At 41.1% G+C, this 19,996-nt stretch overlaps 1 pseudogene; it reads right to left on the bottom strand.

The window, feature by feature from the left end:
* Nucleotides 1-19,616, bottom strand: part of LOC125081304 (uncharacterized) — a 45,206-nt pseudogene extending 25,590 nt beyond the window's left edge.
* Between the last annotated feature and the right edge of the window lie 380 nt (nt 19,617-19,996).

The raw sequence follows: 19,996 nt of genomic DNA, 5'->3' as shown, positions 1-19,996 counted from the left end.
GCTATTCAACATAGTACTAGAAGTCCTAGCCTCAGCAATCAGACAACAAAAGGAAATTAAGGCATCCAAATTGGCAAAGAAGAAGTCAAACTATCACTCTTTGCAGATGATATGATACTATATGTGGAAAACCCAAAAGACTCCACTCCAAAACTGCTAGAACTTGTACAGGAATTCAGTAAAGTGTCAGGATATAAAATCAATGCACAGAAATCAGTTACATTTCTTTACACCAACAACAAGACAGAATAAAGAGAAATTAAGGAGTCAATCCCATTTACAATTGCACCCAAAACCCTAAGATACCTAGGAATAAATCTAACCAAAGAGGCAAAGAATCTAGACTCAGAAAACTGTAAGGTACTCATGAAAGAAATTGCGGAAGACACAAAGAAATGGAAAAATGTTCCCTGCTCCTGGATTGGAAGAACAAATATTGTGAAAATGTCTATGCTACCTTAAGCAATCTACCCATTTAATGCAATCCCTATCAAAATCCCACTCATTTTTTTCAAAGAAATGGAACAAATAATCCTAAAATTTGTATGGAACAAGAAAAGACCTCGAGGGGCGCCTGGGTGGCTCAGTGGATTAAGCCGCTGCCTTCGGCTCAGGTCATGATCTCAGAGTCCTGGGATCCAGCCCCGCATCGGGCTCTCTGCTCTCTCGGGGAGCCTGCTTCCTCCTCTCTCTCTGCCTGCCTCTCTGCCTGCTTGTGATCTCTCTGTCAAATAAATAAATAAAATCTTAAAAAAAAAAAAAAGAAAAGACCTCGAATAGCCAAAGGAATATTGAAAAAGAAAGCCAAAGTTGGTGGCATCACAATTCCAGATGTCAAGCTCTATTACAAAGCTGTCATCATCAAGACAGTATGGTACTGGCACAAAAACAGACACATAGATCAATGGAACAGAATAGAGAGCCCAGAAATAGACCCTCAACTCTATAGTCAACTCATCTTCAACAAAGCAGGGAAGAATGTCCAATGGAATAAAGATAGCCTCTTCAACAAATGGTTTTGGGAAAATTGGACAGCCACTTGCAGAAAAATGAAATTGGACCATTTCCTCACACCACACACGAAAATAGACTCAAAATGGATGAAGGACCTCAATGTGAGAAAGGAATCCACCAAAATCCTTGAGGAGAACACAGGCAGCGACCTCTTTGTCCTCAACCGCAGCAACTTCTTCCTAGGAACATCGCCAAAGGCAAGGGAAGCAAGAGCAAAAATGAACTATTGGGACTTCATCAAGATCAAAAGCTTTTGCACAGCAAAGGAAACAGTGAACAAAACCAAAAGACAACTGACAGAATGGGAGAAGACATTTGCAAATGACATATCAGATAAAGGGCTAGTATCAAACATCTATAAAGAGCTTAGCAAACTCAACACCCAAAGAACAAATAATCCAGTCAAGAAATGGGCAGAGGACATGAATAGACATTTCTGCAAAGAAGATATCCAGATGGCCAACAGACACATGAAAAAGTGCTCCACATCACCTGACATCAGGGAAATACAAATCAAAACCACAATGAGATATCACCTCACACCAGTCAGAATGGCTAAAATTAACGAGTCAGGAAATGACAGATGCTGGCGAGGATGCGGAGAAAGGGGAACCCTCCTACACTGTTGGTGGGAATGCAAGCTGGTGCAACCACTCTGGAAAACAGCACGGAGGTTCCTCAAAATGTTGAAAATAGAACTACCCTATGTCCCAGCAATTGCACTGCTGGGTATTTACCCTAAAGATACAAACGTAGTGATCTGAAGGGGCACGTGCACCCGAATGTTTATTGCAGCAATGTCTACAATAGCCAAACTATGGAAAGAACCTAGATGTCCATCAACAGATGAATGGATAAAGAAGATGTGGTATATATACACAACGGAATACTATGCAGCCCTCAAAAGAAATGAAATCTTGCCATTTGGGACGACGTGGATGGAACTAGAGGGTATTATGCTTAGCAAGATAAATCAATCAGAGAAAGACAGCCATCATGTGATCTCCCTCATATGAGGAAGTGGAGATCCAACGTGGGGGGTTTGGGGATAGGAAAAGAATAAATGAAACAAGATGGGATTGGGAGGGCGACGAACCATAATCTCTCAAAACAAACTGAGGGTTGCTGGGAGGGGGGTGGGAGAGGGTGGTGGGGTTATGGACATTGGGGAGGGTATGTGCTATGGTGAATGCTGTGAAGTGTAAACCTGGCGATTCACAGACCTGTACCCCTGGGGCTAATAATACATTATATGTTTATAAAAAATTTAGAAAAATTAAAAAAGAAAAAAAAAACTTGTGGGAAGGATTCTTATTCAGTAAGCCTGGTTGAGTCTTGAAATCCCACGTATGAAATAAGCTCTAGGGGAAGTGGTTGCTGCTGGTCTATGAATCAAATTTTGAGTACCAAGGACTTAGAATACTGGTGTAAATAATTAAATTTTCAAATATGCAATATTTCATCTAATCATATAGATGTGATCAAAGTCATTCCCAATATAGTGAATATTAGGTATGCTCCAAACACTTTCAAGAACTTTATACATTATATTGAAGTTACTCCTCTCCACAGTTCCTTCAGAAAAATATGTTTTCCATTTTTAAATGAAGAAAATGAATCAGAGAAATGTCAGACAATTTCTCTATAGTTAAGACAGTTAATATGGGGAGAATGGATATATCACAAAGGGGCATTGAGGAAGCAGTGAGAAATAGAGAAACATAAAACAACAATAAATGTCATTCCACATCACTGGTCACTAGTAGTATATCATTCTAGGGCAATGACTGACAAAGTTTTTCCATAGAGGACCAAATGGTCAACATTTTAGAATTTGTGGGTGTTTGTTGCAGCTATGTAACTGTTCCATGGTAGTGCAGAAGCAGTTACAATTTGTAAGCCTATGGTCAAGGTTGTGTTTCAATAAAGTTTTATTTTCAAAACTGGGGGTTAATGGGCATGGACATAATTTACAGACCCTCTATGATTAATTGTAGTTTTTAGTTGTTTTTTTTTTTCTGGAAGATATACAACAGTGATAGTATTAGTTAGGAAAATTAAATATAAACCATTTAAGTGTGTCTCATATATATATAGAGAGAGAGTTATATTCTATAGTGTTGTATAAACAATCCCATTGTTAAATGTAAACACCAATAAAAACTGACTGCATTAGTGCTGAAAATACTGACTCCACCTGTGACCCTCCATCTTTATCAAGTCCTTTCTTGGGGTCTCTTCCAATGGAGCAGTGCTGGTTTTCTCCCACCATTGATCCCTGAATGTGGAGTGAAGTGCTGCTTCTACCACTAGATATAGGTTTTATCCCTTGGTTTCTCCTACACCCCAAATACCTGATGTTTACTTATAGGTGTAACAGTTAGTAGATTCCTTCAAGATGGCCACAGGATAGCCACACATGAATGTTTCATTCACATGTGAAAGATCTTTCTACCTCTGAGAACTGCAGTGCCCATGAATAAAATTGGGAAGTAATAATAACAAAAAATATTTATGTAAAATGTATAGTCCTTTGTCATCTTCATTCTGAACCATTCCATTACTAGACATCACTGTCTCTGCAATGACTTAAAAGGCAAACAGATTTTTCTCTGAACCAGCCACCCCATATTTTCAGACTTCCCAGGCAGCTGAATTTAGTGGGAAGTAGTGTCAAACTTCTTTAATTTGTACAATTGCTGATATCATGTGTCACTCACTGTGTGAGCAGAATCTACAACAGATCTTCCTACAGAGCTCAGGAGCTACAACAGAGGGAAAGACTCAGGCTGGGCATCCAGCGGTGCAGCCTCTGTGGTTGCCCATACTGAGAAGGGTGTGGGTGGGTCAGACCTGAAGATGGTTCTTGTGCAGGTTCTCTTGACAATGCTGAAGCTGTGGATCTACTCCAGCAGGCACAATTTACTGTTACTTTGTATTTCTCTTGTGTTTATGAATACAAATAGAATTGCTTGGTATTTTATATATAAATGTACTTTTTAAGTGACATTTGCATATTTGGTTTTATAGTCTCTGATTTTGGTTAACTTATTTTTGTGAGCAATATTTCAGGTTTTATATAATCTATGAGAATATTATTTTTATGTGCCAGAATTAATTAAACACCCTCTTTACCACTTAACCCATTTAGTTAAATTTGTAGTTTGAAAAATTTTCAGGTCCTTAAAAAATTTTTGTGAATATCATTATTTATGACCTACAAAATTAGCATCCTCCTATGCTACTTCACCCTTTGGATGTGGACTGAGTTACTTAATCTCTTTGTCTCAGTTTCTACAACCATAATTGCCAAAATAAATATCTTTTCAAAATTTTAGAAAGTCACACATGAGAATGAACATAAAGTATAGGTATCTGACAAATGATAATAAACATAAAGTATATGCTGTGCATAGCAATAATATGTCCTTTCTGATGTTTTCAAATCATATCTTTACCATAGTTGAAAAACAAGAAAAACTGACCTTGTGAAATAATATTTTCATTGTAAAGATTCTTGTATAATAAGGAAGAAAATAACCCATCCTCTTTGTCAGGGAAAAAGTCTTAAAACTCAAAGGTTTCTTTTCATTTTGTTTCATTTCTTCTACCAAGAGAGATATTTACATACTTGAGATTTAAAGAATGCTCATTTGAATTTTATATTGTTTTTTGATATTTGAATGGAAACATCTTCACTTTTATTAATAAATCTCAAAAATCTTAAAAATGTCATTTTTAATGGCTTCATATATTCCATCATTTGAATGCAACATAAATTATTTGCCTCTTTCCATTTGTTTATCATTAAAATTTTCACCAATTTTTCTAAGACTCATATTGAAAAGCTGATATAACTTTAATCTTCTGAGGTCTGTTTCTCTGAAGATACTATACTATGACTCCACAGTGCTCTTCTGTACGTGACATGAGATAACAGGTTTAGTGAAGATATTTTGAGAAGCAAAATAGTAACGCAGAAAAATTTCTTGAGAAGCGGAATCCACACTTTCCATGCATTCCTTTTGGAAATGGGTTGTCTTTCCCTGTTCAGTATGTTCCACTCAGGTTCTAGCCTCCAATTTGCTTTTATAAAAATATAGCAACTTAAAATTTCTCTTCCTTCTCAAGAAGCCAGTGGTCTCCCCAGTGAGAAACTGTCATGGTCATAAATAGTGTGGGTTAAAATGAAAACCATAGAATATGAGTTCACATGAGGTGGGAGAAGGACTGAAGGATCATATATCTAATTCCATCTCTTGTGTCTGCCTGGCTGGCAAATTCCTCTTTCTCCCAATAGATCGCAATGTTGAACAATAGACTGAGAGGCCTTGAAATAAGGGGTGGAGCAAATGAATATGTTGATGTTCTTAGAGGAATTTATCATAAAGGTGAATAGTTCATATAAATTGCAAGGAGATATCTATATTCCCACAAGAAACCCACTCTAGATTGTACTTTAGAAATAGAAAATAAGGGTCTTTTCTCTGCTTCCTATTGAAAAGTCAATGGATAATTTACTGGCATTTCACTTATTCTCTGAAGACACCTAATCACTCTGGTCTTGCCCATGGACTCGAGCTCATAATAATAATTTGTGTCAGTTAATATTCAATGTCAATCTGTCTCTGCTGCAGAGGACACTGTCTTGTGCCTTGTATTGTCCTGCAGTGAAGAAGTGGTTTAGTGCAATAGTCAAAAAGAGTCAGCTGATCTGGGACCCTCCCCTACTCGGTCACCCCACCCTGTACCAGCTGTATGACCTGGACAAGTCACCGACTCCTTAGTACTACGCTTAACCTCAGGGGTCAGCTATGCTTGGTGATAATAATGGAACAGAGCATTTAGGTGATGTGGGTTACAGGAGCTAACATGTGCTCAGATGTGAGGACACTGAGAGAGAACTTATACACACAAATACACACGTAGGCTAGCTCTTCTGGTTCAGGTTCTCTCTCTTTCACAAGGAGAATCAAAGTTTGCCCAGTATGATGGCCCATCTAACAGCTTCAATGAATTCAGAGCTCTATTTTCTGATAACATCATGCTGGCACTAACCTCCCCACACCTCCCAGCAAAAGGGCCTTGCTCCAATCCTAATTCATCATATCCCCTAGCATTCACTTAAGGAATTTCAATTCTTAAACTTTCAGGCCCATTAGTCCAGTTCAGAAAGCACAGACTTACTGCCTTTGGATGAACAGTAATCCTAAATTCTTTGAGCTCTAGTTTCTTTAGTTGTAAAATGGACCAATACTAGTTGTATTATAAAGAGTTTCTGCTGCACTTACATATGTCTCTGTGGAGCCGATATGAACTCCTGCTTGGGTTGGGTCCTTCCTGAGGAGAAAAGAGAGGAAAAAGCCAGGATGGCTGGATTTTCCTCCTGAGGGAGCTTCCCTGTTTTCCCTCCTTTCCAGTAAATACCATCTGTGAAGTGATCCACACGGGGCAGTAGAATGTTGAAGAGGTAGGGGCAATAGACAAGAAGGCCAATGGACTACAACAAAGAAGACTGACTATTGTTGTTTTATTGCATATCAAATGACTGTCAGTTTCTCTCAAGGCTTTGAAATGTAAAATTTGTTTTCTAGACTCAAGCAATAATATTTTCATTGGTTTTTGACAATTGTTTTTGTAGACTAGTCTTCAGGAAGCTTCATGGATTAAGTTTTTAAAAATCCTCTATTGTGTCTAGATAACTGTATGTAGTTACTACCTCCTCAACAAGGTCTCTGAAGGGCAGAAGGCTTTTTTTTTTTTAACTAATTAAAACAGGGCACACGTCCAGCAGAATGATTAGAAAAAGGCACTTTTTCTCCAGCCTGAGGCAGCCCTGCTCCAGATATAGAAGGGAATGGGCATGGGATGGATTTTGGTCCCCACTGTGCCCTCTCACATAGGCACTTCCAGCAGGGCATGCTGGTTACAACAAACAGGCTGCAACTCCTGGTGTTTTGCAGGGGAGAGGAGTGTCATTATCATTGATAACTTACAAATATCATCTCTTCCTCATTCTGATATTGTAGGAGGGCACTGAATTTACCAATTTGAAATAGTTTCCTCTAGTTTAGAACAGTCTCTTTCAGGTTCATTCAATCTCCTTTGGCACATTCTTCATCCCTTCTGTTTCTCTCCCTGCCTCCTGCTCATCCCAGAATGACACCACTACACACAGGAGGAGAGTTAGCTCTTACGGTCTTTCTGCCACCCTCTTCTAGCCCTTTGCTCTACTGGTCTCTGGAATTTGTCTTCACCCTCTGGATTGTCCTGTGCAATAACCAGCTGTGAACCCACAGCTACTGACTCACCACACCTTAGGATGTAAAGTTTCCACCCGTCAGCTACTCCTCCAAATGCCATCTGCTGCCTACTCTGGTCCCCTCAGCACCTTGACCCTCTTAGAGACCCTGAGAGCCATCTGGGTCTCCTACATGTGCAGCCTGTGGGGAAACTCAGGCTGGGGTTTGGATTGGTCTTTGCAGGTGCCTTCACCGTTGGTGTTATTCCACTGTGGCCACATTGTAGAAACTTGACGTCAGTGAGAAGTTTTCAGACTCTCCCTCCATGAGTTTTGATTTCTGATGAAGAAGTTTTTATCCTTCCTTGGATAAGACCCTCAGAGACAAGGGAACCAGAAAGCACCTTCACTTGCTCCCCACCATCCCACACCACACCCCAGGCATGAGTGCAAGTCTTTCTTCTCAGGGTGCGTGCACACTTTGCTGACTCCACATCACCCTTTTCTACATCAAGCACCTTTTGTGAAATTCTGTATTCCTAGTTGGCCAAGCATGCCTGACAAACTATGAATAGGAGGTTTGGAAATTCATAAAATCCCTTTCTTTTTCAATTAAATCTGAACTTTGAGCTCATTGTCTAATGATTAAGTAGAAAAATGAGCTTGTTCTGGGCACGGACACAATCTCTTTTCATGAGTGATATTTGTCATATTTTAGCCCAACCAGAGAAGGACTCCCGGTGACTTGACTTGTGTGGAAGAATGAAACTATGCCAGCTATAGATTTTCAGAGCATCATCCTCACTACCGTTTTGATTGTTTACTTAAAGCTCGTTGAGGGTTTTGGGTTTTCTTCATGTAGTTGACCTGATATTTTCTGCTAAAACAAACTCACAAAGTAGAGAAGAAATGTGATATTTCTTAGCTGGAAGGATCCTGGAGCAGACAGTCCAGAAAGGAAACTCTTCCAGGTGTGTGCCCACAGTGACCTTTTTTGCCATGGCTTAAGTGACCAATCTTACTGTCCTGACCAGGCTCTGCTGGTCTGGGTGGCAGGTCTGGGACAACCCTTATTTGCCCACAAATACCAGAGTATATTCTTCTAGAGTTGACAAACACTAAGGAAATCCGAAGTGATCCAATAGTGCATTGAGACAATACAGCTTATTTGCTTGGGAACATTTCTATTCTTCTCTAAGCATCAGTTCTTTTCTTTTGTGAAATGGGTTTATTTGCTGAATTTTTATGATGATTTCATGATTTCTTAGATAGACACAACATCTAGCATGTTATTTGGGAGCCGATGGAACTAAATGGTTATGAATTTTTTTTGCTCATTTCCAGCACGTTCAGCTTGAGCTTTTCATAATTACTTAATATCTTTGGGCACCTTGCTTTTCTCTGAGATAATCAGACCATCTCAACATACATAGTCTCTAAACAGGAAGTCAACAATAGGAAATTACGTCAAACCAGACATTCTGGACATGGTTGGAATGACATCTGTGGGGGTAGAATTGATAGACATCAGACTCCCTTTCTTCTTTCTTCTAATTCCAAGGCATTGAATAACAAGAAACACATAAAGTGCATAATACAGTACCTAGTACAGAAGGAGTTCTCATTAAAAATAGCTGTTATTATATACAGAACCTAGTACATAAGGAGTTTTCATTAAAAATAACTATTATATTCTTATCAAAATATTACATTATATTTATTTATTTCCTTTTTTTTTTAAAGATTTTATTTATTTATTTGACAGAGAGAGAGAGAGATCACAAGTAGGCAGAGAGGCAGGCAGAAAGAGAGGGGGAAGCAGGCTCCCCGCCGAGCAAAGAGCCTGATGTGGGGCTCGATTCCAAGATCCTGAGATCATGACTCGAGCAGAAGGCAGAAGCTTAACCCACTGAGCCACCCAGGTGGCCCTATTTATTTTCTAATTGAACTAAGCTCCTTGAAAGAATGACTATACTTTCAACTCTATCCATATAAACTAATGGATCCTTTTTCTTTGGCTGAGCAAAGAAAAACAACAAATCTGTGGACCCATGGACTGTAAATGCCAATTCTACCACTTTCAGAATATAACTGCAAATTTTTGGTAATTACTCTGTAGCTTCAATTTAGGAATTTAAAAAAAGGCAACAGAACTACAGTAGATAGGAGTGATCAGTTTGTGATTGAAACAGTTAAGTGTTGACTCATAGGTCAGAAAGCAGATTAAGGAAGGTCAGAAAAGAGATCAATTGTAACAAACATGAGAGGCTGAATTTTAGTTGACATGAATGTGGCAGGCATTTCTTTAGTCTCTTTTAGTAAGATTTTGGATTGTGTCACTGCTGCACACTTGTTTGTTGTATTAAAGAACATCAAGAACACAGAATTGTGTTAATCACAGTGTTGGTTCATAGAGTATTATAATTATTTATCTACACAGAGATCTCTTTATTTATTTTATTCTACTTAAGTGTCAGTGACTTACTTAAACAGGAGACAAATACCTGAGAAGCCCTGATTTAACTAAAAAACAAAACAGTATTGGGGCACCTGGGTGGCTCAGTGGGTTGAGCCTCTGCCTTCGGCTCAGGTCATGATCTCAGGGTCCTGGAATCAAGCCCTGCATCGGGCTCTCTGCTCAGTGGTGAGTCTGCTTCCCTCTCTCTCTGCCTGCCTCTCTGCCTGCTTGTGATCTCTCTCTCTCTCTCTCTCTCTCTGTCAAATGAATAAAAAAATTTAAAAAAAATTATTAAAAAAAAAGAACAAAACAGTATTACAAGTAAACTGCATGCTGCTCTCTACAAAGTTTATCAACTAGAAAAGCACAGAATTTAATGATAATCTCTCAACACTTGTCATGTTTCCCGTTTTGTTACTGAAGGAACAGGGCGCATCCTGTTCTGTTAGAGATAGGACCTTGGTGGTTTTGTGGAAAGTGAAATGAAAGGAACTAGATTTAATCTTCCCTCTACTCCCCAAATTATTTTACTAATTTGGTGTAAAACATAACACACTTATTTGACCATTTGGTTTCTTCCTTTTGATCCTGCAGATGGACTGTCCAACTCACTTTACCTTGCCCCAGATGTTATGAGGCTGACCCCCATATCTATGGTCTTCGTATCCTCTGGTGGCTCCTTGGGAGCAGTCAATGGCAGCATTGGGAGGAGACTGGGAGTGGGAGCAGAATGAGCTCAGGGTTCCTGTCCTGACAGGTGGCCTTGGGCTGGCTGCATCCTCCCCCGCAGCCAATGCATGGTGCCATCTATTCCAGAGTCATGTTTATGCTCAGCAACCAAGAGGTGCAGGTGGGAATGGCCATTTCCTTTCATACCAATTAACCCACTGGAGAAATTTGTTCCTTTCTCTCAGGACCCTGGATCTATAGGCTTAGAAAACTAGGGCCCAAGGAATGAATGGTTTTGTCAAGTGACAAGATTATGCTCCCTTGAACTTCAACTCTTACTGGCCAACATTCAGTGGAAATCAGAGCAAAGATGCCCAATACTGTAATCCATATGAGTTAGCTCCTGGAGCCCAAAGCTGGGTAGTAGAGAAATGTGGAGAGTTGATCCTCATGGGAAACAGAAGACATTCAGTAGATTCCACACTTTGTGCCCTCTCAACATCCATTCATTTCCTTTGAGTAGGGAGAAATCCATGCACCCAAAGAAGGGGACCCAGAGTTCTAGTTGAAAGTCTATCTTCTTCTCAGTCTCCAGGTAAAGACTGTGTGAGTCTTGATTTTCCAGCAACCTTCCATAAAGGCTAGCAGATTATGTTTCCAGGTAATAAAAGTGCCAACAACCTTTCTCACCAACTGATTGCTTTCGTGCATCTGAATGTGGATAAAAAAGCGATAAGAAAGCAAGGAAGTTACAGTACAGTGTTAACAAGAAAACAGTATTTTTGCCACTCTGTATAGGACGTGGTATCTGTCCTACATAGAGAAAAAGACACATTCAGCCCAAGAAGTTACTCTGAGCTCTCCAGGATGAATTTGGCAGACACTCAGCGGAATTCAGGAGAGAAAACAAGGTTTGGTTTTGTAAAAGAAGAAGAGAGTGTTTGAGAAGAGGGGAGAAAATTCACTAGGACAGAGCCAGTTTTAGGCCTTTCTAACCATCAAATTTCATATGTTGTTGTTAAGTGCTCAATAATATGCAGTGATTTTTAATATTATGAAATGTGTGAATTGTATATAAAATAAATATAATTTGGCTAATTGAATTTAAATTATAAAAAGAAAACCAAGCAAAAACTAAGTAAATAAAATAAAATAAAAGTCAAAAGCAATTTAAGGATTCTGAGATAATTTGGGGAATACAGAAATGATCTAGAAAAAACTATCCTAATCCCAATGTTCAATGTTCAGACCTCTCCAAAGTTGTGCCTTTTCCTCTGCTCCAAGCTGTGTCCTTAAGTCTATTTTGGGGGGCTTAACATAAAGAACCCCTAACACAAAACAGTTAACATGGATTTCCAGGTGTGCAAGGCAATTTTTAGAATTATGATTTTCACAAGGTGACTTTGAGGTAAAACATATCACTTTTCCCGCAGCATTAGTATGTGTGAGCAGCTGATAATGATAATGTAACTATGAAAATCATGATTCTGAAGATGTTCTTAGAATTTATTCAGCACTAATTTGATAACATGATGTTGTTGTAAACTTATTGTGTCTCTCCCACACCAGATATGAAAGCACATGAACTGAGCCCAAATCATCAGGACATTTTGAGCACGTATCTGTGCAAAATCTCATAGGCCTGAGGTAATGTGAGCCCCTCTCTAATAGTCAAAATATCAGTCTCACATCAACAGACTTAACGGAGCCGCCACTATACTCGGTGCTATACATTCTAATAAGAGCCTTCAGTGTTTTTATGGATCAGACATTGAAATAACCATTTTATTAGCAAATGTTTACTTAGGACAGGAGGACTGGCTGGCCTCTGGCTGGTTAGCCTTTGCTGTGTGTGGACAAAATGTCCTCAGTGAAACTCACCTCAGCCAGGATGAAAAGTGAAGGACTATAAAGTGGATTTACCCACCCCTCCCCCGCCACCACTGCCATAGGGTTTTTGCTCCATGCACCAGGCCACTATCCTTCCAGCCATATCTCAAAAGCAGAATATATAGAACCATATTGAAAAATGAGATTTACATTGACTTGAGATGACTTCTTTGAGAATGCCCTCAATATTTAGCTACTTTCTCTCTAATTAAACTGTAATGGTCAGGTAATAAAGTCAGTCCTCGGTGGATTCAGGCACTGAGAGGTTATAACAAGAGGTAAGCATTCAACTGTATTAGGAATGGGGGAGACAAATGAAGGAACATCCCCAACACAGAACAAAAGTAAATTTCTGCTCCTTCCACCTCCACCCCTCCCACACATGAGGGAGGTCTTAGCATTGACTCAGCCCTCTACAGAGGGTGGAGCTGTTGGACTCCTTCACAGGCAGGCATATTTTAAACATAAATCTTCTAGGGTGCCTGGGTAGCTCAGTCAGTTAATCTTCAGACTCTTGATTTTGGCTCAAGTCACTGGATCGAGCCCCGTGTTGGGCTCTGTGTCACGGGATCAAGCCCTGTGTTGGGCTCTGTGTTCAGTGCAGAGTCTGCTTGTCGCTCACTCTCTGCTCCTCTTGTCTCTCTCTCTCTTTTCTATCAAATAAATAAAATCTTTTAAAATATGTACAAATTGGGGCACCTGGGTGGATCAGTTGGTTAAGCGGCTGCCTTCAGCTTGGGTCATGATTCCGGGGTTCTGGAATGGAGCCCTGCATCAGGCTCCCTGCTTAGCAGAGAGGCTCCTTCTCTCTCTCCTTCTGCCTGCTGCTCTGTTTACTTATGCTCTCTCTCTATCTCTCTGTCAAATAAATAAATAAAATCTTTAATATATATATATATATGTATATGTATATATGTATACACACACAAATCTTCTACTGCACAAATAGGAGCTCAGGGATTCTGAAAAGACTAGGGGTTAATGAATCTGAGGGACCAATTTTCTTCAGATTATTTAGACTTTCCTTTCATTAGTTATTTTTTTTACCAATGTGATTAAGCTGTAATTGAACTTTGAATTTTCAGTTGAAAATAACTTTAATTCAGCTTCCTCCAGGAAAAGCTTCTTTTCTCCCACACATATAGGAGCAGAGGGTTTTCAAGAATTTGACTAAATTGATATGAAGGTAGTGAATATCGTGATTTGTTATTTGCATAATATTACCTTAATACAGAGATCAGTCCCATAATTTTGCTGGTCAAACCACCTCATTTTACAGATCAGACAACAGAGGTCCAGGGAATCTGGACCCCAAATTCCATAAGGGGCAGAATTCAGGGAGAAGCAGAAGGTGGAGCAACTCAGGTTTCATCAGCTTTCCTGAGGATCATGTCCCCCCACAGGCGTTGAGTCAGTGCATGAGGGTGCTGAGAGGTTAGTGAGGTTGTTTTCTGTGCCTCCGCTCACTGACTCTCCACTCATAACAAAGTAATTAAAAATTGTCAGGGCAGCAACTTAGAAACTGGAATCCGGAGATGACTTCCTGTCTCAGCTTATAACACTTTTGTGGTAAATCTCCAGAGAACCCTTCACTTTTGAAATTATCTGCACAATATTCTATTTGTACATTCGCCAAGGCAGATGGTCAGAATCTTAAATCATCAGTCAGTAACAGCACTATCCAGTAGAAATAAATATAAGCCAACAATTGAGACAAATTAAAAATATTCCAACTGCTGCATAAAAGAAAGGTTAAGAAAACAAATGAAGCTATTTTTATTTATTCCAAGATATCCAAAATATTATTCTAATGTGCAATCAATATAGAAATTATTAAGGAGCTATTTAATCTTCTTTTTGTAGTCTTCAAAATAATGGTTTGTATGTTACACAAGCAGCCCATCTCAGCTTGGGCTAGTGGAACAGCTACCTTTCACACGCTCAGGAGCCACATGTGGCTAGTGGCTACTGCATCAAGCAGCACAGATTCTGCTCCAAATGCTCCAGAAATGCTGTGCTACACAATCTTCAGAGCAGTCCCTCCAGACTGGACAGCTCCCTGGATCTGTGCCCTCCTGTGTGTATGGCGTTAGCCTTCAGGGTTCTGTGCAGTGGACCCACAGAAGGGGTGTTAATGAGAGTCAGGGTGATGAAAGTTGACCCCGGGGCACCCCAGGGCAACCCCAGGGAACCAGAGCCAGTGGAAATTGTCAGGCCTGGAACACCCAGGGAGAGAGAGCCCTTTTGTGCTGGGACCAGGAAGGCTTGCAGGTTTGTACAGTTCCCAGGCAGCACAGTAGTATATGTCCTTGTCGCTCTTCTCCAGCTTCAGTATCAACAGGGTACAGCTCTTGCCATCTGTGCCCCTCTTGGTCATGATTTTATCTCCTTTCAGGGCTGAATCCATTTGCACATAAGACCCCAACATGACTCTAAGAGGAGCCTGGTGGTGGTACAAGTGGAGGTATTTGACTGTGATTCTTGCCCTGCAGAACAGGATGGCTGAGCTGCCCATGAGTCCCACAATCAAGGTTGGCTGCCCCAACCTGACTTCCAACAGGCTGCCTGGGAGGGAGACCATGATGAGACAGGGGCAGCTTAGAACCTCTGGGCACCTCCACACCTGACACAGGGGACAGAGTCCAGACTTACCTTGAAACAGGGTGCATAGGATAGTAAGGAGACCCAGCACGGCTCTGAGTCCAACCAGGTGGACAGAAGCCCAGGATGACCTCAGGGCTGCACCTGCTGGGTGGAGACTGCCTGGGTGGGTGGCAGAGGACAATATAGGGTGTGAGCTGCTGCTTCCAGGTAGTGCCTGCAGATACTGGTGAGAGAAAGGGGAGAGGGTGGGGTCAAGACATTAGGGACAGTGAGGGGCAGGAGGCTGGACCAGGTCCAGCAGTTCCAGGGTCAGATACTCAGAAATTGTAAAGATAGGGCCTCAGGAAGGGTTAGTTGAGGAATGCATCTGAAATGAAGCTGTGAGAAGTAAAGGTAGCATTGAATTCCAACTGAAATGAAGGTTCATTTTTTTTTGTTTTGTTTTTTTTCCAAGTAAACCAGGACCTCCTGGGTATAGTTATGGTAATTAGTTACACTAATGATAGCCTGTTGGCCTGGAGGGAAAAGGCAATGGGAATGACCAGGAAGGGGACTTGGCTGGGGCAGGGAGGTCTGGGTCCTTCACACCCACTACTAGACCCAGCTCCTGAGCTCCTCCTCTGGGTAAACACTGAAAGGCACACACGCTGAGCTCTAAGATTCAAGGGTCAAGTGTCCCAAAATGCAGGTTTTGAGGTTGTGCTGAGTTGGTGAGGTGTTGACTAGAATATTCTGCTAAAAGAATAATCCAGAGCCATCATTCAGACCCTCAGCAGGTGTCTAGGGAAGTTGTGCTGAAATGTTAAGTGGAAAAGAGAGTGAGAATGGGGTGACATCTGCACAGGAAAACAACAGGTAGAGCAGATGGCATTTGAATATAGAAGTGAACAATGTGGGTGGTGAGAAATTGGGTGAAATTGTCTCTTCTTGCCTTCTTTGTTTTTGAGATTTTCACCAATAAGAACATCTTACTTTGGGGGAGAAAATCCACAGCCATCTATTCTTTTATGAAAATAAATTTTATTTCATATTATCACAATTCAACCTGTTTCTCTCAATTACTATTTGTCTTCAAACACTGCTAAAATTAAAGGCTCAACACACGCTGGCCATGACCAGCCTTAGTGTTTAATGCAGTTTGTGCCAAACCTCTAGTCAAATACTCTCCTGGGTGATGTAGGAAGAATGTTAGGGTTAGAAATAATTCTTGAGACGTCTTTGGTGCAAAAAGATGATTTTATTTAAGCATGGGGACAGGACCCATGGGCAGAAAGAGCTGCACTGGCGTCATGAGGAGTGGCCCATTAATATACTTTCAAGTTGGGAGGGGGTTAGGAATAGCATAAGTCTCTAAGGAATTTTGGAAGCAAGGTTTCCAGGACCTGGAAGGGGTTAGCTATTGTTGGGAAATGGTCATTTATTACCATCTAATCAAACCATCTAATCAAATCACAAGACCCTTCAGATGTATATCCTTGGGCCATATGCCTGGGCGGTGATTACCAACACGCGTCTTGGCGGTTTAGAGATAAAGGAATTTTCCAAAGGAAAATTTATATGTTAAAGTAGATTTATAAGATCCCAGTTTTGGGGTGAGGGGGTTGGGCTAGGATTGCTTTTTTTTTTTAAATTAACATATAATGTATTATTAGCCCCAGGGGTACAGGTCTGTGAATCGTCAGGCTCACACACTTCACAGCACTCACCATAGCACATACCCTCCCCGATGTCCATCACCCAGCCACCCCATCCCTCCCCCCACTCCCACCTCAGCAACCCTCAGTTTGTTTCCTGAGATTAAGATTATTTTATGGTTTGTCTCCCTCCCAATCCCATCTTGTTTCATTTTTCTAGGATTGCCTTTTGCTCTTAGCAAAGTATTAACATCTAGGCAGTTGAGTCCCTAGAAGAATGTCACTCTGTCTGTTTCAAGAACCTGTCAATGGGCTGTAATTAGTAAGGAAATTTAATAATTTTTCTTCTGCCTTTGCTTCCTACATCACTTCTGTCTTACAGAAATAACACAATTTAGTCTGTAGAGTGTGAGGTCCCTTAGTCAAAGGAGAACAATCCACGGATTGGGGAGTTCAGGGTCTCACAAGCAGGGGAGCACTCTGCCCCAGGGAATTTGGCCATGAGGAAGCTTTATAGAGGCTTAGAAGCAGCAAAGGGGGAATAGGCAGGGTCAGGTGGGAGGTCAGGGATTTCCTTACAAGGCTCACAGATCAGTCAGGGAATGAGGAGACACTATTTGGCTTAGGTCAGTTGGCTGGGGTTGCATAGTTGATCTTATTTAGAACAAGGAAACATGTCTGCATTTCAATGGGTGAAAATTGTATTCCTGCCCTCATTCTCTTCCTGCTGTGGTGCATCTGTGCTCTTCTAAGTGGTGCCGAAAGGTCATATTTGTCTAAAAGAGACACATGTTTAAAAAAAAAAAAAAGGAGGAAACTCTTGAACATCACAGAAAGAGTAGCACAGGCTTCCCCACCACCCTCATGTGGAGACTGGAGGGTCCTGAGCAAGACCCTATCATCTTCAGGAAGAGAGAAATCACGTGGCTCTTGAGGGAGCAGCACTTCTTGTTCCCCCAGGTCATCCCGCTGCTGCCATGATTGAAACTGCTCTGATGGCCCCAGACCTCAGCCCCAGGGGAGAGACAGGGGGTCAGAGCAGGTGTGGACTCAGGCAGACCCTGTGCAAAGAGCCAGGTGCTAAAGCTTGAACCTTTCACTGAAACTCTGAGAGGCTCCTGTGCTTCCTCTGGCCAGGGATAGCTCCCTTCTGACCCTGGGAGAATGTGAGACCTAATCCAGTTTGACTTCTTCACTATGTCACGGGGAATAAATTGGATGTTCATGCAATGTCAACTCTTAGTGAACTGGACAAGCCCCAAAAAACTCAAAACAGGAAAGGTAGTCATATAATTTGATAACAAAACTATGGCTAAAGTATTTTTCTTTTAGCTTCAACTTATATCTTTATACAACACAGGGTGTGGATTAGAATTTAAGAAATCAGTTGTTTTTTTGTTAGATGAATGCCGCCAAGAGGTAAGGGACTCAAAATATGACAGGACCCTGAGCAGCTGAGGTGGGATTAGAACCCCCACCCCCTCCTCTCTACTCTGTGCACCTTTTATTGCATGGACCTGGCATTTCAAATTCAGTCACTACATGCAGAGCACCCACCACCTGTCAGGCACTGGCCCAGGCCCCCTTTGAAGCATTAACCTTGGTTCTGTATCCCTGAAAAATGATAAAATTTGGTGAGGCACACACGTGTGTTCTCAGTCAACTGTCATACCAGTCAGGCTCCTTGGACTTTCCTCACATTGGATTCGTTTAAGTAGCTGAGAATCTGATAATCCTTGAACCAGCTTTATTAGAAAAAATTAAGATCTGTTATGTCAGTCTACATTTGACTCTCCAAAAAGGTAAATATGTGTGTGTTTGTGTGTGCATATGTGCATGCAAGCATAGCAAATTAATTTGAGAATTTCTGTGGTTCCTGAGGCAAAAAGGTAGCCTCACCTAGGGTTGCCAGCTTTGATGGGAAAATACTGCAAAGTGCTGGGCAATATTTGGAAATAAACTACAAAATTATTTGAATCTGAAATTTGTGGAAATGTAAATCAAATCCACAGTGAGTTATCATTCACACCTGTTACAATGGCTATTGTTAAAAAGAGTACAGATAACAAGTGTCATCACAGAAGATGGGAACTAAGGGCAGGGACTTGGGGTGACTGTCCTTTGCTCAGGGACCCCCTTGCCGGTGACAGGAGGCTGCCCCAGGAGCAGCTCTGAGAGCAGACTCTCCCAAGCAAGCTCAGTGTCTTGCAGTTCTGGAAATCCTTGCTAGGACAGAGGACTCCGGGTTTCAAAGTTAAGAAATTATAAAACTGTCATCACACTAAAGATGAAAGAGTATTCTTAAAACAAAAAAGGATAATAAGGGAAATCTTGGCCACCAGAAAGATAAACTCTAAATCAAAGCCATCAAAAGAATACAATATTGCCACTAGATTTTATTCAATCAGCACAATTTACCTAAGAGGTGCTGGGCAAGGGGAGAGAAATCTTAATTTTCATCCTCTGGGCTTCGTATTGTTAGTGGTAATTATAATTTTTTTATATATATATTTTTATAAACTCATATAGATAGTGTTAAGCACCAAGATTTCAGTGTAAGAGAAAAATGCAAATATATGCTTTTTATGACTTAGTAAAAACCTTGTGATCTATAATTTGATTTCATTTCTCTAAAAATTACTCTTTTTTTAGCTACCCACTGAAAAAAGTGAAAGCAATAATAATCCAGATGTATGAGTACTCATAGAGTCTGTCTTTTGGTATCAAATCCATTTTTTTTTTTTTACCACAAGTACCAGGGTTCAAATGAGAAATGACTGAAAACAGAAATAACACAATAGGAAAAGAATCAACCACTTCCCTGCCCGCTTCCATACAGACTAGGTTTCAGGCTGCACAGAGCTTATGCATGACAGCTCTTCTTTATGGAATTCTTAACCTGTAAGTGCAGGAGGAATCAGAGAGAATTTGAGAATTAGGAAATGGCCCCCATGCACCCCCTAATGAGACACTGTATCCAGACATGTGTCCCAAGGGATCCCCAGCTCCCTCACTGGCACTGGCGCTGCTCCCACAGACCTTCTGCGTCCCTACCCCCACCGCTACCCCCTCCCTCACCTTCCTCTGTCCCCATGGCTGTGTCCATGCTCTTTCTTTGTCTTCTGTCCCATCGCTGCCCATCCCTCTGCATCTTTCTCTCTCCGTCTCCCGTTCTAGCTGGGTCTCCTTCTGCTTTCTTTCTCTCCCCCTCTTCTCTGTCTCCCCCTGATCTCTCTCTCTCTCTCTCTCTCCCTCTCTGTGCCTCTCTATATGTCTCTCATCTGTCTCTGCACTTCTGTCTCCCAGTGTCTGTCTGCCCATCTCTACTCCCTAGCTCCTTCATCTATTGACATCTCTCTTACCTATTTTGCAGCCTATCTTTATCTCTCTACCTCTCTCTGTGGTCACAGCAATTTTCAGTTCTATGTCTTTCCATCCATGTCATTTCTCTCTCTTCTGATGACCACTGTCTGCTGCTCTCAGCGC

The sequence above is a fragment of the Lutra lutra genome, chromosome 11 (genome assembly GCF_902655055.1).
Source record: "Lutra lutra chromosome 11, mLutLut1.2, whole genome shotgun sequence".
Lineage (NCBI taxonomy): Eukaryota > Metazoa > Chordata > Mammalia > Carnivora > Mustelidae > Lutra > Lutra lutra.
The sequence above is the reverse complement of the archived record's forward strand: the minus strand, read 5'-3'. Positions and strand labels throughout refer to the sequence as shown.